This window comes from Heterocephalus glaber, unplaced genomic scaffold (genome assembly GCF_053883595.1).
Source record: "Heterocephalus glaber isolate CG9 unplaced genomic scaffold, H.glaber_assembly_v1.0 deba00001547, whole genome shotgun sequence".
Lineage (NCBI taxonomy): Eukaryota > Metazoa > Chordata > Mammalia > Rodentia > Bathyergidae > Heterocephalus > Heterocephalus glaber.
Window position 1 is genome coordinate 4374101 of NW_028258340.1, and position 23521 is coordinate 4397621.

Below are 23521 nucleotides of genomic sequence, written 5' to 3' on the forward strand. Positions count from 1 at the left end.
TCCCAAGTGCTGAGATTACAAGCATGTGTTACCATACCCTCCTCACATTTATTAAAGACAAGAAAATAACAGAAGAATAGGGGAAAACGGGCTCTACAGAGCGAGTTTGGGCCGAGTGAAAAGGGAAGAAAAAATAAAAATAAAAATACACCCTACAGCGTGAAGAGGCATGATAGCCTAATTAATCTCGTTAGACAGGCTAATGATGTTTTCTGAGGAATGACAAGGTGCCATTTACCCACTCCAGTGAGCAGCACAGAACCAGCGAGTCTCCACAAGTCGGAGGAGGGTGCTGAGAGCAGAAGAGAAGTGAGTCCTGAGAGCTGGAGCCCTGGGAGGGGGCTTGAGGGAGGAGTCCAATGAAAGAGACAGGTGCTTCTGAGCTTTGGCTGGAACGCTGGGGTGAGAAGGTACAGTGTCAGAAACAAAGCCTGGAAAACTGAAGAGACAGTGGAAAAAGGGGCCACAGACCTGAGGAGAGGACCTTCCATGTTCGGCTGCCTGGTATGTGGCCAAGATGAGGACTCTGCAGTGGTGTGAGCCAGACAGGCTTGATTTAGTGGCGGGTAGTTTGGATATGGTTTGTCTCCCAATGGTATTGACAAGTGGTTGGACCTTTAAGAGGTGAGGCCTAGTGGGAGGAAATCGGGTTCTGGGGCTCTTACCATGAGAAAGAACTAAGGCGCATCCCCTGGGAGTGGGCTAAGTCTCTCAGAACTAGATTTGTTACTCTGAGAGGGAATTGTTACAAAGCAAGCCCATCCCATGTGCTTGGCCCTTTCCATGTGTGACACTTGTTCTTGCTCGCATTCTCATCACAGGATGCCATCTACTGTGTTTATGATGCAGGAGGAGGCCTTTGCCAGGTGTGGCTGCCTGAGCTTGCATTTTTCCATCTCCAGACTGCAAGCCCATAAAAGCTTCTTTGCCTCCAGGCATTTTGTTATAGCAACACAAAACTGATGGAGACACCCCTATATCAAGGGAGAGGCCTTAGTACATCAGGCCTTGAATGCAAGCAATAAGCAGTTGCACTGCCTAGAAGGAATTTAAAGACTGAAAAATCAGTTTCTTGGCTGGGGATTTAGCTCAGTGGTTCCACTGCCTGCCTCTCAAGCGCAAGGTCCCGAGTTCAATCCCTGGTACCAAAAAAAAAAATCAGTTTCCTTTGTATTTGCACCTTGGACTGGCAATTCTAAGTAATGTTAGTGATAAAATACTTCCTCCAAATAAAATCTTTTGTCAGTCTAGAGAAGCACTGGCAATATAATGCAAGCACATATGTTATTCTAAATTTCCCAGTAGCCACATTTTTTAAAAAATAGGCAAAGTTAATTTTAATAATATATTTTATTTAACCTAATATGCCAAAAATATTGTCGTTTCAAGATGCAATCAAAAGTAATAATATTAGGGCTGGGGATTTAGCTCAGTGGTTCCAGTGCCTGCCTCAAAAGCACAAGGTCCCGAGTTCAATTTCTGGAACCAAAAAAAAAAAAAATTTATAATATTAGTGAAATATTTTACAGATTTTTTTCATATGAAATGTAGGAAATATGGTATGTGTTTTCTACTTCCACCACATCTCAATTTAGCTACATTTCTAGCACTCAGTACTCACATGTGGCTCACGGCCACTCCAGTGCATAGTACATAGTTAAGATCTAAACAAAAGCTATGGTTACGGTTGCCTTGTAATAATATGTTAAGAGCTTCAACTTAGCACGATGTTATTACTTATCCTTTAATAAACATTCTAGCCTACATGAAAGGCAGTTTCAAGAACTCTTCATCATACCATCACCCCTCTCAAATGTGAGGATTCAGGCCCATGAATTTGTTTGCAGATTAAGTTTGTAATAGCTCACAATTATTAGAGCGGGTTTAGGCATGGGTTTTGTCTCTAATTGCTATGGGACTGCACATTCCTAAGATTAAATAGTAGATTAAAAATGAACAATAATAAGCAGTGATTGCAAACTAGAAGAAACAAAACTCAAGATGGTTCAAGTCTATTTTTCTATGTTACCCCTTTGAGTTTGTATTTGGTTTTAAATTCTAAAACAGTGAAGTAAAGTACAAATTGTGATTATATTTTCTTTTTATTTTGGATCAGGGATTGAGCCTAGAACTTCACACTGAGCTACATCCCCAGATACACCTTTGAACAATTTTTAAAAATTTTGAGACAGGATCTCACTAAATTGTCCAGCCTGGGGATCAAACTGGTGATCCTGTTGCCTCAGCTTCCCAGAGTGCTGAGATTACAGGTGTGCATCACCAAGCCCAGTTTGGTATTTAATATTTTTGTTTGTATGTGAAAAATATGAGATGTTTTAGTGTATTTGAATAATATTGTTGTCTTAGTCCATTTGGGTTGCTATAAGAAAATACCATAGACCGTGTGGCTTATAAGCAACAGAATTTATTTCTTACAGTTTTGAAGGCTGGGAAAGCCAAGACTCAAGGGGCCAGCAGAGGCGGGGCTGTGGGGAAAGAGGAACCCTGCTCCACTGCTGGTGGGAGTGTAGACTGATGCAAGCACTGTGGAAATCAGTATGGAGATACCTCAAAGAACTAGGACTGAAAGTCCCATTTGACCCAGCTATTCCCCTGCTGGGTATCTTCCCCAAAGAATTAAAAGAATCATACCACAGTGATATATGTGTGCCCATGTTCATAGCAGTGCAGTTTGTGATAGCTAAAACTTGGAAACAGCCCAAATGCCCATCAACTGGAGACTGGATAAAGAAAATGTGGTTTTTTTATAAAATGGAGCACTACTCAGCCATAAAAAATGAGAAATTAGAGACATTTATAGCTAAGTGGATGCACATTGAGGCAATACTCTTAAGTGAAATAAATAGGACACACATGTGTAAGTGCCGAATAGTTTCTCTGGTGTGAGAAACTGAAAGTGTAAATAAGGACTAAATGTATAATAGGTAATGCGAAATAGGAAGAAAAGGGGCAAAGGGGAAGGAAGTGGGAGGGCTAGGGGAAAGGAAAGAAGGGAATGGGATTAATATGAGAAAATGGAAAAATAGGAACAAAATCTTTGTAAATAGGGAGGACTGGAGGGGCTGGGTAAGGGTGAAAAATAAGAACCAAGAGAGACTATGTAAAGGTGCAAATTTCCAATGAAGAATGTCATTATATTGTATACCTAAAATGTACCAATGATTAGTATGAATAATCAATAATGTAAAATAGGAAGAAAAGTCCAAAGGGGTAGGGGTAGTGGGAGGGGCGGGGGAAAGGAAAGAAGGGAAAGGAAAAATGATGAGAAATGGAAAAAAATGGAAATAAAGTCTTTGTAAATAGGGAAGGGTGGAGGGCATGAAGGGAGGGCTAGGAATGGGGAAAAAATAAGAACCAAGATGCATTATATAAAGGTACAATTCCCAATGAGAAATGTAATTGTGTTGTATACCTACAATGTACCAATAAAAGAATTTAATACAACAAAAAAAGGGGGGGGGGCCAGCAGATTCCTCTGATGAGGGCCTATCTCCTGATGCATAGATGGCAGCTTCCTGCTGTGTCCTCAGATGGTGGAAGGGACAAACAAGCCCCACGAACCTCTATTTTTTTTAAATTAAATTTTATTTTATTTTATCCCATTCCCCCCCTCAAGCCCCCTCCCCTCCCTATGTACGAAAGCTTTGTTTCCATTTATTCTTTTTATTTTCACTTTTTTCTTGTCCCTTCCTTTCTCCCTCCCTTCTCCCTTATTCCCCTTCACATTTGAATACTTTCTTCCTATTTCCCAACATCCATTATACATTTCAGTCCTTATTTCCACTTTCAGTTTCTCACACCAGAGAAACAATGTGGTATTTAAACATGTATGTCCGATTTATTTCACTTAAGAGTATGGTCTTAGGTCCATCCATTTAGCTATAAATGTCTGAAGCTCATCCTTCTTTGTGGCAGAATAGTACTCCATTGTATAAAAAAATGACATCTTCTTTACCCACTCCTCAGTTGATGGGCATGTGGGCTGTTTCCAAGTTTTAGCTATTACAAACTGTGCTGCTATAAACATGGGTGTGCATATATCACTGTGGTATGATACTTTTAATTTTTTCGGGAAGATGCCAAGAAGAGGTATAGCTGGGTCAAATGGAACCTCTAGTTTTTTATAAGGACACTAATCTCATTTTTTTGTTTGTTTGAGACAGGGTCTCACTGTATAGTTCAGGCTGCTGGCCTTGAACTCACTTCGATCCTCCTGCCTCAGCCTCCTGAGTGCTGGGATTACAGGAGTGTGCCATCACACCTGGCACTAATCCCATTATTGAGGGCTCCACATTCATGACCTACTCACCTCCCAAAGCACTACCCCCTGATTCCATCACCTTGGGGGTTACGATTTCAACATGAACGGGAGGGGGCACACAAACATTCAGACCATAGCAATTATTAAAATTGAAATGTATTCTTTAATTATTCATTTTAAAACTAAATAAGGAATCAAGAAAATAATGAGTACTGTATTTTTTCTTACAGAAATAGATATGTTAAAATGATCCATTGTGGGTGTCAAGTTCAGTAGATAAATTACCAGCTTAACCAAAGAATTTAATTACCTAATTATTTATTTATCTATTTCTTTTTCAGAACTAGGGATTGAATCCAGGGAATACTGAGCTAAGCTATATCCCTTGCACTTTTTATTTTGAGACAAGATCCTGCTAAATTGCCTGGGCTGGGCTCATAAAACTTGGCAATCCTCCTGCCTTGGCCTCCCAAGTAGCTGGGATTACAGGTGTGTGCCACCATGCCCTGGCAGAGAACATTTCTTTGCATATTCCTCCTTTCCACCCTCTATACATATCCTTTTAAAAGTCTTATAAACAATACTGTGACCTCCACCTACACAGTTTAAAGTAGTTTCAGATCATGGATTGTATCCAAGTCTGCACAGAAAAGTTCTTCTTTTTGCTTCCTGAAGCAAAACACCCACGGACTGTGAGCACATCGCTCCAGGTGAACTCATCCTGTCCACTGCAGTTGTGGCAGCACAATTCACACATAGAGGAGACTGAATCAGAGCAAAAGAATGCACCTCGGTGCCCAACAAAAAAGTACAATCTCAGTGCAAATGTGGTTAAGTGAGGAATTCCAGCCAAGAGAATGATTGTCCTGAAATTTAGAAAATTAGAAATAAGTGAAGCCATTTGTAGAGTCTGTGACTTGAAGGACAAATACCATTTTGTGAATGAGAAGTTTGACATTAGACATTTTAATTAAGCAAATTTGGATATTGTATAGGATGAATCTGGTTAACTTACATAAGGAACGTCTTTCTTATTCTGTACCTATATTAATATGGAGAAGATTCTGCTCCATGCCTGGCTGAATAAGTCTGTTCCCTCTGGAGCATTCAGAGCAAGGCACATATGCTTCCTTGGGGAATTTTCTTCTATTTCTGAACTGTTTCTCAGCCCTCCATAAACAACACAGCCTTCATTTTATCCGTGTATGCCCCTGACCCTATTACTTTCTTTTTTAAAATTTAGTTTTCTTGCACCATCATTTACTATGGTATTATGTACCTATCTAGAGTGGTATTTGTTACAATAACTTATAGATCTTTATATGGACCTTCTCCCTCAAAATTGTTGAAACCATATAAAGCATCAGAATGTAGGTACTCAAACCACACCATAAATCTTAATTTCCTATTCCTATGCAGTTAGAATTCCAAACTATTTCAGATGACAGTTTGGTATCTGAAATGATTCATCTACGCATTCTCTACACAAGGCTATTTGTAAGAAACATGGTCTTTAAATAGATGAGTTATCAATAGGTGCAACCTCTGAATCCATGAAGAACTCATTGCAAAATGACTCCCTCTTTGGCTCTGTGATCTTGTAATCTTTCAGATACTATTCCTCTCATCCAGAAAAAAATTGTTCACTTGCAAAAAGCCCTTGGGCTTAACATGACATTTACAATGTATAGAGTGTGTATTTCATGTTTATTTCTCATGTATTTCCTCTGATGAAAAACTAATATGCAATCTACAACATCCAAATAAGTGATTTGACATATTTTACACAACACATGTTCAAGTAATTAATTTTCTCATGGAAATGTCATACCATTTAACTCATAGTTATGAGCCAAATATTTGTGCAGTAGTTTGTAATGAATATATGCATAATCACAGATTGCCCTATTTTCTTTGTACTCAAATATAATTTAAAGGGACAGAATTAGGCTGAAGCAGGCTTTACATTATTTAATGCTTGATGCATAGTAGGCTGTCCATAACTGCTTGTTGGATGAATAAATTATTGACAGATTTTACCAAGCCTATGACTTTAGGTTCTTGGTTAGTCTTATTATTATATTATCAACATAATTAACTGTATGACATGTTTTGAGGGTATGTGGTTGCCAAAGAATGCAGCAAAAAGTTATGTATATATGTGAGTAAAAGATGATGTAAAAACTGATTATATGCTTCAGGTAGGGAACACCTGTATCAGTCAGGTTATTTCCAGCAGGAGTAATAGAAATAAGCTGGCAGGGCATGGTGGCACACGCCTGTAGTCCAAGGACTCAGAGGCTGAGGCAGGAGGATCGCTGTGAGTTCAAGGCCAGCCTGGGCTACATAGTGAGTTCAGGGCCAGCCTGAACCACAAAGTAAGACCCTGTCTCAAGCAACAAATCAAACAAAGAGACAAATACAGAGCTGGGTGTGGTGGCACAGGCCTGTAATCCCAGTACTGGGGAGGCTGAGGCAGGGAGATCATCAGGAGTTCAAGGCCAGGCTGGGCTACATAATGAGTTCAAGGCCAGATGGATTACAAAGTGAGACCCCAGCTCAAACAAAAAACAAAAACAAAACAAAATAACCTTTGACATAAGAGACAAAAAGGGCATGAGGAGGGTTGCCAACCAAGAGGAAGAGATCTGAGCAGGTTGTGAGGTTTTTTCACTTTCAGTCTCACTCACCTGAGGATGAAGAGCCTGGCTTGGACCTCAGGGCCAAGTGTGGTGAGGGAGTCCAACCCAATTAAACCAAACAGGTTGAAACAGTAAACAATACCGCTTGACAAATAAAGCCAAGAACAGAAAACAGAAGCCATCATCAGAAAAGAGAACCTGACTAGAGAGAGCTTCATACCAAGAACTTCCCTTTACTCTATTTGACCTTTACTCTCAGCACAGAGAGAAAGGGAGAGGGACAGAGAGCGAGCGAGCAGGCTTGTGGTTTTCTGGAACTTCATATAAGGGCAATTACACAGTATATATACGTTTTTATTGTCTTCTTTTTTTTTTTTTTTTTTTTTTTTTGGTACTGGGGATGGAACCCAAGGCCTTCACACTGAACTATATCTCCAGCCTCCCCTCACTTCTTACTGAACCCCTAAATTGCCTAAGTTTAGCTTGAGTTTGTGATCCCCTTGCCTCTCGCCCCCATAGTGTTGGGATTACAGGCATGCTGCAGCACCACACCCTGATTTTTTTTCTCTTTTTGAAACACAGTCTCATTAAATTGCCCAGGCAACTTTGAGCTCACAATCCTGTCTCAGCCTACTGAGTGCTAGGATTACAGGTGTGTGCCACCACATCCAGTGAATTATTGCCTTTTTTAAAAAAATTCTTTTATTGGTACATTTTAGGTATACAATATGTTTACATTTCTCATTGGGTGCTTGTACCTGTACATGATGGATCTTGGTTCTTATTTTTTCCCCATTCTCAGCCCGCCCTTTCACCCCCTCCACCCTTCCCTAGTTACAAACTTTGTCTCCATTTTTTCCATTTCTCATGATTTTTCCTTTCCCTTCTTTCCTTTCCTCTGCCCCTCCCACTTCCCCTACCCCTTTGGACCTTTGGATTATTGCCTTTTTAAAGATCCTGCTTTCTATACACTTCAGGACTAAACATTACAGAAAGTAGAATCTCTTATACAGAAAAGAAAGAAATAGTACTCTTATTTTATTTTACTGATGTATTAACTTCTCTTTTTCCATGCATATGCTGTATAAAATTTTTCCTATGAAAAAAGGACCATTTCTTTCTTTTTTTTTTTTTTTTGGTACCAGGGATTGAATTTGGGTCCTTGCGCTTGCGCAGCAGGCGGGGAAACCACTGAGCTAAATCCCCAGCCTGGACCATTTCTTTTTTGTTATTGTGTAGGCCATAATTTGAAATTGTATTATTTTTATTTTGTAGAAGTTTCCTATAAAAAATGGGGCCATTCTTATGCAAAATCTTGTCTCTTGCCTTTTCCACATGTAAGCACTTCTTTAAGTTATTTAGTCTCCTGAAAAAGATCTCAACTTTTTAACTTTTTGTTCATTTACATTTTTTAATTCTTTGAAAAAATTATTTGAGTAGTACACAGTAATTGTACACATTAGTGGGGTTCAGCGAGATATTTCCATCACGAACACAGCATGTACCGATAAATCCAACCTCCCTTCTTCCACTCTCACCCCACACAGCCCAATATCTAGTAACTACCATTCTACTGAAAAATGATTTTAGAAAGTCATGTCATGAGCCATGCTTTGTAAGTACTCCAATTAATCGAATTGTTTTCTTTTCTCAATCTTTAAAAGATTTCTTTCAAAATGGAGATATGATTTATAGGCTGTAAAATGCACAAATCTAAAGCATACAGTTGTCAGAATTCTGACAAATGCAAACACGCTCTGATCAAGATAAGGACTGTTTCTACCAGCCTCCAATATTCTACCTCCCTGCAGCAAGGTTCAGATTTCTATTACCACACATTGGTTTGGCCTATTCTTGAGCTTCACATAAGAGCAATTACACAGTATATATAGATATATCCTTTTATGTCTGGCTTCTTTTTTGCTCAACAATTATTTTGAGATTCACCCATGATGTTGTATTTGTCAGAATTACATGCTTTTTCATTGTTAGTAATAGTCCATAATATGGACATATTGCAATTTGTCTTTTCACCAGTTGGTAGACATTTGAGTTGTTTCCAATAGGGTCTGTTATGAATACTACTACTCTAAACAATTTTTTTTTTCAAAGTAGTTGTAGACTGAGAAATAGTAAAAATGACAGATGGCTTGGCCCGGGGATTTAGCTCAGTGGTACTGCGCCTGCCTCGCAAGCACAAGGTCCTGAGTTCGATCCTTGGTACCAAAAAAAAAAAAAAAAAATGACAGATGGGTTGGTGATTCTTTTCTTCTTCCTCCTCCTCTTCTTTTTTTTTTTTTTTTTTTTTGGTGTCGGGGATCGGGGATCGAACTCAGGTCCTTGAGCTTGCGCAGCAGGCGGCGAAACCACTGAGCTAAATCCCCGGCCCTCTTCTTCTGCTGCTGCTGCTTCTTCTTTTTCCCCTCTTCCTCCTCTCCTCCCTATCCCCCTCCTCTCCCCTCTCCTCTCTCTCCTCTTCCTCCTTCTTCTTCTTCTCTGTCTTCATTGCTTGGGAAACCCAGGGCTTCATGCATGCAAGGCAAGTACTCTACCACAGAACCACATTCCCTATTCTCTTTTCTTTTTTAAGAAGAAGCTATGGTGGCTGACGGTGTAACCCAGTGGTAGAGCATTTGCCTAGCATGTTCAGGTCCCTAGGTTCCAGGCCTCACACTGCCTCTCCACCCACTCCCACTTCCCAAAAAGAGAGAGAAGCTACAGAGAAGCAGGGAATGTAGCTGCAGGTAGAGGAGGAGTGGATGAAAAATGTGACCAAAAGGCTTTAGAGAGATTGTTAGGAAAAAGGAAGAGGAGAAGCAGAGGTATGAGCTCAAACAAGACAAATCTGGGAGGGACTGTTCTGGCACTAGAGACCAGACAGGCTGTGGGGCCTTTTGTAGGGCCAGGGGAGGGGGGAGTTCAGTGAGAGGGGGGTTGTGGCTCCTGCCAAGAACAAGGCTTGAGAGAGCATAGCGGTCATGGTTGCCCCAGGATGTGGCTTGGGAGGCACAGGGAGTAGCGGCTGCTATCAGTAGCTGGGCTGACTATGCTGAGTCCCAGGTGCAGCTGTGCTGGGAGGGGCGGTTTAGAGGGGTCTCTGATCAGGATGGCGGTGGTCGGAGTCCTTCAGAAATAACCCGAAGGGAAAATTAATTCAAAAAGAGAAGTATTCAAATTGCACAAGGATAAGAAGCGACAATAAACAACCAAGCAAGTAGGGAAGTGAGAAAGGAAAAACCTATAAAATTAGACTACGCAGAAAGATTTAAAACCATATAATCGCCATTTTTAATCATGTTCTTCGAGAACTCTTGGAATGAAGACAAACTTTGGAGTCTCTTCCACTGCGACCTCAGCCCCTTGAATGTCACTTGACCCCTAACGTTTCCCATTAACGTTTCCATGGGCCGCACTGGCTCCAACCCTGCCAGGCCAGAAGAGTTGTTCAAAGCCACTTTGATCAGGGCAGCACACTCAAGACAGTCTGGAAGGGAAGCCAGGAGGCTCTTCAATTGAAAAATAAGTGTTCCTTTGTCTCCCAGGCTTCCTTAATTGAGTCAGAAGCTGAATCTAGGACATGGCTTGGTGGGAGATTGGCTGTGACAGTCACGTGGAGCCCGGCTCCCAAGTGAGAAGGGGTGTTGTGCATTGGAAAGCCAGCGGGGCTGTGTGCGTGTGCACGTGTGTGTGCATAATTACAGCAAAGTCTTCTCAAGCACCAAGACTGTCAGAATTTCTGGAGGACTATAAAGGAGAGAAATAATGGAATCTACATTAATTGTATTCTTTGATTTTTTTTTTCATTACTGGGGATAAAACCCAGGGGTGCTCTACCACTGAACTACATGCCCAGCCCCTTTTTTATTTTTAATTTTTACAGTTTTAAGACAGGGTCTCACTGGGCTGAGGATTCAGCTCAATGGTTCCACCGCCTGCCTAGCAAGCGCAAGGACCCAAGTTCGATCCCCAGTACCAAAAACAAAACAAAACCAAACCAAAAAAAAGACAAGGTCTCACAAAATTGCCCAGGTGGGACTCGAACTTTTAATAATCTTGCTTTAGCCTCCTTCAGTGCTGGAATCACAGGCATGCGTCAGCACACCTGGCTTTGATTTTGTAGAATTTTGTTTGTTTTCAGACAGGGTCTTGCTGTGTAGTTCAGGCTGGCTCTCCCTAAGTGCTGGGATTACAGGTGTGCACCACCATGCCTGGCATTTTTGTAGAAATTTTGTATAAGAATTCACATGCCCTCAACACCAGGGATGGAGGGAAGCTAAGAAAGGTAACAAGGTCCAAGGTGACTAGGATTGGTTTTTTTTTGGGGGGGGGTGCATGCGTGTGTGTGTGTGTGTGTGTGTGTGTGTGTGTGTGTGTGTTGCTGAGCATGTGCTCTACCACTGAGCTATATATCCAACCCCTGGTTGTTTTTGTCTTAAAGAGACTCTATAGGCCTGAGACTTTAAAAAAAAATCATTTTTCCCCATCATTTTGGTGTTGATTTGTTTGAAACAGGTTCTCCCTATTTCAAACAAGGTCCCAGGCTGACCTTGAACTCAAGAGCTTCCTGATTCAGTCTCTGAGTAGCTGGAGTTACAGGTGGTGTCACCACACCCAGCTAAACTTGTTTTGTTTGTGTGTTTGTTTTGCTTTGCTGGGGGTGGAACCCAGGGCCACACACACAGAGGCAAGTCATTGTTCTACCTCTGAGCTACATCCACAGCCCTAATGCTAGTATCATTTTAACATAGAATATTCATTTTCTCTCTTTCTTTTTTTTTTTTTTTTTGAGACAGGGTCTCGCTATGTAGCCCAGGCTGGCCTTGAACTCACAGCAATCCTCCTGCCTCAGTTTCCCAAATACTGGGATTACAGGTGTGTGCTACCACACCCGGCTTCATTTTCTCTTGAAGCCAGAGAAGAAACACAAAAATAATTATAAGAAATTGGAGAAAAGAAAGTGCGGCAACCTGAAAGGTATATGGGAAGACATCACTGACGGAGTTATGGGGCTTAATGGCATTCTAAACTGCTCACCCAGGGGTCTCCAGTGAATTTGATGGTTAAAATTGTGAGGGCAAGAAAGGAATAGAGCCCCGCATGGTGGCACACACCTATGATCCCAGTATTTGGGAAGCTGAGGAGGCTGAGGCAGGAGGACTGCGAGTTGGAGCCCAGCCTGGATATTTTAGAGATGTAGCTCAGTGATAAGAGCTGCATCTGCTTACATGTACTTAGCAAGTGGGAAGGCCCTGGGTTCAAGCCACAGAACTGAAAAGCAAAAAAACAAAAAACTCCACAATCCCAGGGAACATAACCACGAGAAAGACAGTGCTATTTACAAAAATTTCTGATTGAAAAAGAGGAACAATTTCTTGATGTGCCAACTACTGGAATACAAAAAAAAAAAAAAATACATTGACACATTGAAGAGTAAAAGTGCTATGCAAAGTCAAAGCATCATTATTATTCATCCCTCAAGGGAGATGGTGGTGACCTCACCCTTAGAACACTGGGAGCAGTAGAGAAGTAGTGATCCTGCAGTGCCTGCAGATTTCAAAATACAAGTCCCACTTCCCCTGGGACCAGATGAGATTATGCTGCAGGCTGAGGTCCCTTGGGGACCGAACATGTTCTGCCTGCTTCTTCACATTCCCAGGAGAGTACCTTGTGGATTCCACAGGCTTTGCTGCTCCCTCAATGTAAATGGCTGATTTGCTTCTGTTGAAAAATCTCAAGTGGTGTGTATGGCTGTGAACTATCTGCTCAGGTTTTAGGTGATGAGTTGGGTCACACATGAAGCCTTGGAGAAAGGTGGTAGATTTTCATCTGTGAGACGTTGGAACGGTGCCCTGCAGGAAGCAGTTCCACTCTAGATGTGAGAAGTTGAAACTGTGTATTTGAGTGTGAAAGGGAGTTCTGTTGGGGAAACCATTTTCATATAGAAAATACCTGTTTTCTCTTCTATCACACAGCCTAAAGCTGGGAGTTGAGGGCTTTGCAGGAATAATCTTTTTCCTTTTTTATTTCCTCCTAGGCACCAGGCCCTTGCTACCTGTCATCTTATTTAACGCTCACCACAACCCTGGAAGGAAGGGCTTTAAAAATGAGTAAACTGAGCTAGGCGTGGTGGCACATGCCTGTGACCTCAGTACTCGGGAGGCTGAAGCAGGAGGATCACAGTGAGTTCGAGGCCCCAGCCTGGGCTGCATAGTGAGTACAAAGCCAGCCTGAACTACACGGTGAGACCCTATCTCAAAAAAACCCAAAAAACTGAGTAAACTGAGGCTTGGAGATAGTATAGAACTTGCCAGGGTCACAGAATTGGGATATGGATTTAGAGATTCCATTGCAGCCCTGTCTCACTCCACAAGGCATGTACTGGTGTCCCCTCACTGGAAGCCAGAGGTGGGATATTGTTGGCTTTCCTCTCTGTGCTCTGCACCCCCTCCCTGCCTGCGTTTTCACTTAGATTCTTCCAGACACAATTCTGAGACCAGGATTTGGAAACAGTTTATTTGGGAGGTGATCCCAGGGAACACTGGTAGGGAAGTGGGGAAGTGAACTAAGGAAAGGAAGGCAGTCAAGAAATGGTACTTTGCCAGCCATGGTGACACATGCCCGTAATCCTAGCTCCTTGGGAGGCTGAAGCAGGAGGATTGTGAGTTCCAGGCCAGCCCTTGCAGTTGAGGGAGAGTGTGTCAAAGAAAGATGGAGGGAGGGAGGGGTGAAAGGGAAGAGCATTACTGAACAAGTTGCTGGCTATGGGTGACTGGGAATCAGTTCTGCAGGAGAACTTTGGAAAAGGAGCTATCCTGATTGAGGGAGAAGGAAGCTGGTGCATTTACATATCCCCTGCTCCTGTTCCTCATTGGTTGAAGGCTGCAGTGTTTGGGGGATCAGGGGGTGGTTCCCTAGCATGACAGCTGGCTCTGGTGATCCCAGACGTTGAACACTGAGATCCGGCTGGCATGCACTGGTGCGGCAAGGTTGAGGCAAGAGATGTACAGATGGGGACTATGGACCTCTCCTGTGCCCGGAGTGCGGGCTAACTTGGTGTTTAGCACTGAGGCTTAACTGGTACTGATCCCCGGCTCTGCTCACCCGCCCCCACGTGAGAGTGGCAGGGAATCCAGGTACCATCTTGCCAGAGGTCAGACCACTGTGTCACGCAGAGGGAACAGTGGTGTTATTATTTTTATCTAAGGAGTTTGGATCTGAAATGTCCAAGTGTTGGCAGTTTGGCCCCCAGAACAGGTGTTATGTGAAGGTGGTGGAAACCTTAAGAGGTGGGGCCTAATCTGGGCTTGGTAGCCCATGCCAGTGATTCCGGCATTCTGGGGGGCTGAGACAGAAGGATCGAGGGTTTGAGACCAGCCTGGGCTATGTTATATAGTGGGAGGGGGTAGTGAGAGGTCTTTGGGTTGTTGAGGGGCTGCCTTTGAAGGGACAGGGGACCCCTGTCCCTTTCGCTTCCTGGCCACGAGGAGAGTGACTTTGCTCCACTATATACTTCTACCATGAGAGGATACTTCACCACTGACCCAAAGCAATCGAGTCAGTTGATCATGGAATGAAATCTGTAAAAACTGTGAGCCAAGATGAACCTTTCCTCCTTAGAAGTTGATTATTTCAAGGGCCGGGGCTGTAGCTCAGTGGTGCTGCACCTGCTTGGCAAGTACAAGGGCCTGAGTTCGATTCCCGGTAAAAGTTGATTATTTTAGGCATCTGTTATAGTGTGAAAAGCTGATTAATACAGGAGATACAAAAACAAAATATCTAAAAGTCACTGCCAGGGACAGGGCTATGACAGAGAGGACATGATTCTTCCAGTCACAGAGTCCCAGCTCACCCCGGATGTTGTGTAACACTCTTCAGAGGTTCTCCCAGGTCTCTTAGCAATTAGCATGTGTCATTAAAATCTTATCTACAATTATGCTCTCCAATCTAAATTTCAGTTTCAGGTTTTACCAGTCTTTCCATCCTTGAGCACACGAGTAACTCAGAGGCTTGTAAAATAGACAAACCCCATAGGAAATTCGATAACCCAAATCACACTGAACATTTTATGGAGAGGTAAAGCTTTAAAATGAATCCTTGAAGGTAGTGCTTCTTTACATTGAAGCTTAAACTCACAAGTTGATAAGCTGTTACCATTAGTCAACACTTCTATTTTTTTTTTCCTGCTACCAGGGATCGAACTCAGGACCTTGTGCTTGTGAGGCAGGCGGCACACCACCGAGCTAAATCCCCTGCCCCTAACACTTCTATTTTAATAACAGAAAATGTGCCTTGAAAGGAGACAAAAGAGGAACAGGGCTCAATGACAGGATGAGAGGGTCTGTCTGAGCTACCTTTGAGACCCAGACATGAGGACACTTTTGGAGACAAGAAACTCCCTACAGCCAGGTGTGTGGCAACACTTGGGAGGCTGAGGCAGGAGGATCCCTGTGAGGTTGAGGCCAGCCTGGGCTACATAGTGAGTTCAAGGCCAGCCTGCACTACACACATACATACTCTGTCTCAAAAAAAATAGGGCATACTCATTGAGTCAAGCCCTCTCTGGGAGTAAGTCAATTTTAAACTAGGCATCTTGATGATTTCTTTAAATTCTTCTGGGACACTGAAGAAAATTACACAGTAAGTCATTTCCTCAGGGAACAAAGTCAACTTTTGGTCTGAAAACTATATAAGGTTCACATAAGCAGAAAGTTGTTGAGGCCCTACAGGATCTCTGATCCATGAAAAATGAAATTTCTTTCTTTTTGTTTTCTTCTTTAAAAAAATTTAATTTTTTTTGTTGTTGTTGCTGAATACCCACTCTTTAAGGCAAAGACTGATGTTTACTTTTTCAGTGGTTCAATCTCACTAAAAATATGGAATGCTTCACGAATTTGCTTGTCATCCTTGTGAAGGAGCCATGCTACTCTTCTCTGTATCGTTCCAATTTTTAGTATATGTGTTGCTGAAAGTGAACACTTACGATTTTTTTTTTTTTTTTGCAGGGCTGTAGTCTGGAATTTTTTTCTTCTTTTGAGACAGGGTCTCACTAAGTTGCCCAAGGGGCCTTGAAATTGTGATCTTCCTGCTTCAATCTCTCGAGTGCTGGTATTACAGGAGTGTGACACCATGTCTAGCAAAAATGACATGGTTTTTTTTTGGTGCCGGGGATCAAACTCCGGTCCTTGCGCTTGCGAGGCAGACGGTGGAACCACTGAGCTAAATCCCCGGCCCTGACATTTGTTTTTATAGTATGTTTACCTTGTGAACATAATTTTATATAACAGGAATCATACCGGTAGAATAATACTATACAGCAAGACAGGTCCTTGCCTTGCCTCCATGTTCCTCCCCCGCCCCAGAATACTTTGTTCTAGAAATACAAGTTTATGTTGCTGGGCAGTACTCCTGCCCAATGTACCAAACTGTTTTGTAACTGTTTCTGTTAGCTCCACCCTTTCCAAGAATGTTCTGTTAAACTCCGCCCCTCTCAAGAATGTTCCATTAGCTCTGCCTCTTTCAGGAATGTTCTGTTATCTCCGCCCCTCTCAGGAATGTTCTGTTTAGCTCCACCCCTCTCAGGAATGTTCTTTGTTTTTGTTTTTTTAATTTTATTGGTACAACTGTTTGAACTTTGTGACTTGTCAGGAATGTTCTGTTAAACTCTGTTCCTTTACAAGAATGCTCGGTTAAACTCTACCCCCTTACAAGAATGTTCTGTTAAACTCCACCCTTTACAAGAACGTTCTGTTAAGCTCTGCCCCTATTAAGAATGTTCTGTTAACTCCACCCCCTTGCAATAATGTTCTGTTAGCTTCGCCCTTCTCAGGAATGTTTTATTAGCTCCGCCCCTCTCAGGAATGTTCTTTTATTTATTTTTGCACTTTATTAAATTCTTTTATTGGTACATTGTAGGTATACAACACAATTACATTTCTCTTTAGGAATTGTACCTTTACATAATGCATCTTGGTTCTTATTTTTTTCCCATTCCTAGCCCTCCCTTCCCTATTTACAAAGACTTTATTTCCATTTTTTCCAAGGAATATTCTTTTTTTAAAAATTAATTTTATTGGTACAACTGTTTGAACTTTGTGACCTCTCAGGAATGTTCTGTTAAACTCTGCTCTTTTACAAGAATTCTGTTAACAGGCCAGGGATTTAGCTCAGTGGTTCTGCCACCTGCCTCCCAAGCAGAAGGACCTGAGTTTGATCCCCGGTGCCAAAAAACTCTACTCCCTTACAAGAATGTTCTGTTAAGCTCCACCCTTTACAAGAATGTTCTGTTAAGCTCCGCCCCTCTCAGAAATGTTCCCTTAGCTCCACCCCTCTGCTTCAGTGACCATGCTTCTCTACCTGTAGATATAAGGAGGCTCTCATTTCTGATGAGATGCTCAGACTTCAGAATACGGACTCTTCTAAGCCTGCTGGTGTAATAAAAGTATTTTGGGGGGGCCGGGGATTTAGCTTAGTGGTGTCGCCGGCTGCCTCACAAGCATGAGGTCCTGAGTTCAATTACCGGTTCCAAAAAAATTAAATAAAATGAAGGTTTTTCTCCACTTCTTTGAGTGACCATTGGATTCTCAAGTCTTCAAATTGCGATAGCCATGACCCAGAGCTGCAGTAACACTGAGCTGTGCCTCAGAGCTGTGGTACTTGGCTCTGACACTGATCTGCAACACTTGGCTATGGCACTGAGCTGTTCTACTTTGCCACAACAATATTTCATCTCACAACTAGTTATATTTACTGAACAAGATGGGGTAGATTTTTCAGTATTAATCATGATCAATTGTCATCTTACTGGCTGTATAGTATTCCCACCAGAAACATTCACATAATCTCTCATTTTTATAGACATTGAGGTTATGTTTTGTTTTCCCCTACGGTAAATAATATCTATCATAACTGAAGATTTGCTGTGTGCCAGGCACTGTTCTAAACACTCTGTATATTACAACTGATTTAATCCCCATAGCAAGACTTATGAAGTATATAATTATCCCATTATTGATAGAAAGAAATGAGGTAAGAGAGGTAAATAACTTGCCCAGGTTTGTCCAGGTAGTAAGTAGCTCCAGCATCTATATTATTATCAAAAGCAATGGCCAGGGATTTAGCTCAGAGGTGCTGCACCTCCCTGAGCTCCATCCCTGGTACCAAGAAAAAAAAAAGAGAGAGAAGCAGTGCCCTATCTCTGTGTGGTGATACACACCTGTAATCCCAGTACTTAGGAGGCTAAGGCAGGAAGATCATGAATTTGAGACCAGCCTAGGCTACATAGCAAGACCCTGTCTCAAACAAAACCAAACAAAAACAAAGCAAACTCATTGTCCATTCCCAACCCTTTTCTCTTTGTCCACCTCCACCATTTAACTAGAAAACTCAATTCTATTTTTCTCAGCCTTCTCTTTGGCGGTAGAAGAAGTCAACAAGGTAGGTGCCGAAGTCTGCTGGGAGTTTCTAGCAAATACTTTGGATTTCTTGTATTCTTGAATACAGACTAGATGATTTAAGGTGATGCAGCCATCTTACCATCTTGCAAATATAAGGGAATTGCAGAGATGACCACCCTGACATTGCAAAGCTTGAAAACTAATGCCAGGAGCTGCTTGTTTTTATATTTCATAGAATGTTAGAAAAATGATTTTTCTTACTGGGTGGGAGGAATACTGTGACTCAAATCCAGGGGCACTGTACTACTGAGTTGCATCCGCAGGCCTTTTTATTTTTTATTTTGGGACAGTGTCTTGCTAAGTTCCCCAGGCTGGCCTTGAACCTATGATCCTCCTGCTTCAGCCCCTTGAGTAACTGAGATTACAAGTATGTACCACTGTGTCTGGCAAATTTTTCTTTTTCTTTTTTTTGAGACAGGGTCTCACTATGTAGTCTAGGCTGGCCTCGAACTCACTGGAACCTCCTGCCTCAGCCTCCCAAGTGCTGGGATTACAGGTGTGCACCACCACACCTAGCTAAGCGAATTCTTATTTAAGCAGCTGCTGGTCTGCTTTTCTGTAATTTGCAACCTAAAGCATTCTTACCTGATATTCTAGTAGAGCAAGGATTTGGATTAGGCAGTCTGAAAGTAAAGCCCATGTTCTAATCTAGGCACTACTGTGCACATTTGTGTATCTAACAATCTGGGCTGAACATCTTTGTACACAGTACCACTTCCTTTGCTGCTTTAAGGAGGAAAAGTTGCTTACCTGTCATACTCTCTTGTGTCCAAAACCCAGCAGTGCAAGGGCCTGGAGATATAGCTCAGGGGTAGAACACTCACTTAGCAAGGGCAATACCCTGGCTTCTATCCCCAGCACAGCAAAACCAACCAACCAACCAACCAACTAACCAACCCAACCAACCAACCCACCCACCCACCCATCAACAGTACATATAAAGGAGGAAAAAGGGGAGGCTCAGCAGCAGCACTTATGGCAATTACCAAAGTAATTTAGTATAAAGGACATTCTTTGGGTTAACTCTGAGATACTAAAAATGTTAACCTGACCCAAGATATGGTTACAAGAGTTCCATATCTCCTTGGAGGCATGGTGTTTAGTTCTGATGGCAAAAAGGAAGAGTGCTGAGTGAAACTTTACAAAACAACCCCCCCCCCAAAAAAAACCAAACAAACAAAACCTCTCCTAACCCAGGTCTTCTAAAAAGTAGATACCAAGGTAACATTAAATGGGTAAGAATCACCCCACACCCCCCCCCCCCCCCCACACACACGGGAAAGGACCAGGAGAGAAATAGGGAGGGAGCTGGCAAAGGCTAAGAGAGCCCCAAGGCTGTGCCGCCCCGGGTGACCTTCAGTGAGGGACAGAGACGAGGACTGTGGGCGGGCCGTGGTAGGTCCAGCAGGGCTGCAGGCGGTCCTCAGACTTTGGTGGGAGGAGTCAGAGGAGTCCCTTTCTAAAAAGAATCGTCCTGCCTCTGCTGCGCCGCACTCAGTCATTGGCTGGGAGCAGCCAGGGAGGGGTGGCGTCCATGCAGATGCCCGACTCCTACTCAGTAGCTGGGTGCTAGGTACCTTTTGCTAGCTGGAGTTGGTCGTCTGAGGAGCGCCTTCTTTTTCTCGGATGCTGTAAGTTCAACGTGTTTGATTACTTTTTTAAAAAATTTTTGGTTTGGTTTATTGAATCAAGGTCTCGCTATGTAGTTTACGCTGGCCTTGAACCCACTATGTAGCCCAGGCTGCCCTCAAACTCGCAGCGATCCTCCTGTCTCAGCCTCCTGAGTGCTGGGATTACAGGCATGCGCCACCATGCCCAGCTTGATTACCTTTATATGAAGTTCTGGAACTGGCAAAACTGAATCTATGGTACAAGAAAATCGGAAATGTGGTTTCTTGCTGGAGTGGGGCTGGCTGAGGGTAGAGGCTAACCTGAGAGTGTGAAGGGAAACTGGAGCTGGGCACGTGCTCAGTGGTAGAGCGCTTGTGTAGCATATGCTAGGCCCTAGGTTCTGTGCTTAGCACCACAGAAACAACTTTCCTGCTCTATAAGGACTGAGGTTACACAGCAGTAGGCATTTAACAAAACCTTGTGAACTGACAGGGAAGTATTGTTGGTGACCCCCTACCTTGTGTACTGGGGATTGAACCCAGGGCCTTCGCACATCCCCAGCCGTTTTATTTATTTATTTAATTTTTTTTTGGTACCGGGGATCGAACTTGGGACCTTGCACTTGCAAGGCAGGTGCCAGAACTACTGAGCTAAATCCCCAGCCCTAGCAGTTTTATTTTTATTTTTTATTTTGAGACAGTCTTGATAAGTCATTAAATTGCCCAAACTGGGCTCAAACTTGAAATCCTCCTCCCTCAGCCTCATGAGTGCTGGGATTACAGGCGTGCTCCACCACACCTGGTGACAATAGCTTGAACAGTTCTTAGTATATAACTCTATGTCAAAATAAAAAACTGGAAATAAATATTAAACTCCAATGAATGATAAGTAAGCTGATGTACTCCCTGCTTTCAATCCTTGGGCCAGGCAGGGCAGGGGGCAGGGGGGTGGGAGGAAAATGGAAAATAACAGGTATTGGTGAGGATATGTGGTGAAAGAAATCTTTGTATACTATTGGTGGGAATGGAAAATGGTGTCGCCACTATAGAAACTATGATGGTGCCTCAAAAAATTAAAAAATAGAATTAACGTATAATGCAGCCATCCCAGATCTGGGCATACATCTATAGTAAATTGTGTCTTCTCAATGAACTGGGGATATTTCCAATGCCTACCTGCACCTTAAATGGCACAACCATCCTAATTGAAATTGCAATGAAAAATTGCAAACACCTAGAGAATGGTCTAGTTCCCTGGTTAATTGTCTTTCTCCCACCAGAATGTAGACTCCGGCAAAACAAGGATTTTCTATTTTGTTCACTGTTGTATCTTTGCTTGTAAGTCAGTGTTTTTTGCTGAGAATCTATAATGTGTAGGAAGAGTAAGATGTACAGAATTCAGTTACAACCAGAAAAATAAAAATCATCTTTACCCTCCCTCTGCTGCTCTGACAGTGGGGGGTCAAAGAAACTCCTGAATCTTTTCAGCTCTTAATCAAAGCTTTGGCCGGGCCCTGGTATAATCCAGGAACAAAGATGAGCCATCAAGTGCTCAGGCCACAGGTGGGGGCGGAAAGGCACCTTTTTCTTTGCCACTGCCTGCCTCTGGGGCGACAAGTGAATGGGGGCGGAAATTGAGGTCTCAGGAAGGCTCCTAAGTAGGAGTATTAGTATTTTGCATAATAATGGAAACACCAACTCTATTGTGGGAGGAAGGCCTGCATATCAAGGCAATTAAGAAATACGGAAGCAAATACTTCTTATAGATTTAGAATGTGCTGCATCTTAAAAATAATGGGGGGGGGCACAGAGTTGGTTCTCCAGCCCTTCTTAGATGATGGAGACCCTGAAATGACCTTGGGCAGTGCCTAGAAATGGCGACGTCTGCCCTGTGCAGGCCTTGGAGTCACTTTGGAGTGGATCATCCAGGAGGAAGGGTCCTCATGTAAAATTGACCCCTTCTTAACAGGTGACAATGACCCTTGCAAGTAAGGGAGGCTGTCACTGGGCTAGATACAACTTAGTACTGTGTACTTTTAATACAGATTCTTATTTTAAAGGGAAAGGAGAATCAGTTATCTCTCTTTTAAATGCCGAAATGCTTTAACTATAATGAGGGCTTGCTGGGAGAAATGTGTGAATCTGCTTCCGTTGTACACTTCGAACTGAAGTGTTAGGGACTCACTGGCGATGAAAACAGCGGCTTCCGCTCACCATCTACACCGGTGTGTTTCCTTGGCTCTGGGGCCATTTCTTCATCTTCCATTTCCCCCTCTTAGATAAGTAATACCAGTTCTAAAGTTTAGTCCTTTTCTTTTACATCTTGGACCTTTGAATTCTGGTAAGGTTCTCCTTGAGGTTTAACTTTCTTTTCTAGGGAAATGACAGGAAGATTACATTGTTCACAGTGGAAATTGTTAAGGAGGTCTTTTGTCTTTGATGGTCAATTCCAGGTTCCTGTCTTGCTGAGAACCACACTGGTTTTGTTGTTGTTTGGTACTGAGGATTGTACCCTGAGCCTTAGCACTGAGCCACATCACCAGCCTCTTCATTATTATTATTATTTGCTCATTGAGAAATTACTCAGTAAACTTAATTGTAATATTTTTTGGGTTATACTACTTGAAGAATTTCTGCATTGGTAATTTTGCACATTTTTAAGGCCTTTGAAACATTACCCAATTGTTATTTTAAAATTTTTATTAGTACATGTCTGCACTACATAATGATTACTTTCACTGGGGAGCTAGTACATGCACATAATACATCTTAATTCTTTTTTCTTTCCCTTCCCTCCCTTCCCCTTTTTTTCCCCTTCCCTCCATCTCTTGGTCACCTTCCCTTTTGCAAAACCTTTTTATTTTTTATTTTGAGATGAAGTCTTACTAAGTAGGTAGGTTGTCCAGGCTGGGCTCGAATTTGGTGATCCACCTGCCTCAACTGCCTAGAAAGCTGGGATTACAAATGTATACCACCATGTTCAGCTATTTTGCCTGTCATTCTTTTTTTTTTTGGTACTGGGGATCGAACTCGGGTCCTCAGCTTGCGAGGCAGGCGCCAGAACCACTGAGCTAAATCCCTGGCCCCTGTTATTCTTTTTCTTAATTTTTAACTTTTTTCTAGTGCTGGGAATGGAACCCTGGGCCTTGTGCATGTTCCTCTACAGCTCCTGTTTTTGTTTCTTTGGTTTATTTTGGAGGGCGGGTACTGGGGATCGAACTGGGGACCTTGAGCTTGTGAGGCAGGCGGCAGAACCACTGAGCTAAATCCTTGGCCCCTGGTTTTTTAAAAAATTGATTTTTTATTTATTATATTTTATTTCTTGACAGGGCCTCCCTATGTAATCTAGGCCTGCCTGGAACTCACTGTGTAGCCTGGGCTGGCCTCAAATTTATGATCTTTCTGCCTCAGCCTCCTGAGTGTGGGGATTACAGGCATGGGCCATCACTCCCAGCTCACATCTTCTTATTCTTGAGTTTTCAAGTGCGTTGTTTGGAGTACGGGACCAGGATGAGGGGGAGGCAGGAGGCCCTG

General features: G+C 42.6%; 1 protein-coding gene and 1 non-coding gene across 5 annotated transcripts in view; one reads left to right on the plus strand and one right to left on the minus strand.

Moving 5' to 3' along the window:
* Positions 1–222: 222 nt before the first annotated feature.
* Positions 223–23521, plus strand: part of Efhc2 (EF-hand domain containing 2) — a 261879-nt gene continuing 238580 nt past the window's right edge. For 3 of the 4 annotated variants that reach the window (XM_087189833.1, XM_087189837.1, XM_087189836.1), the window contains exons 1-2: positions 286–504; positions 12959–13163. The gene's annotated coding sequence lies outside the window, so the exon portion shown is untranslated. Of the gene's footprint in view, positions 505–12958; positions 13164–23521 lie in introns of all 4 variants that reach the window. The other variant, XM_087189834.1, reaches the window with a different exon arrangement.
* LOC147824322 (U6 spliceosomal RNA) lies at positions 15792–15900 on the minus strand. Its single transcript, XR_015442473.1, has one exon. It is a non-coding gene; the product is annotated as a U6 spliceosomal RNA (small nuclear RNA).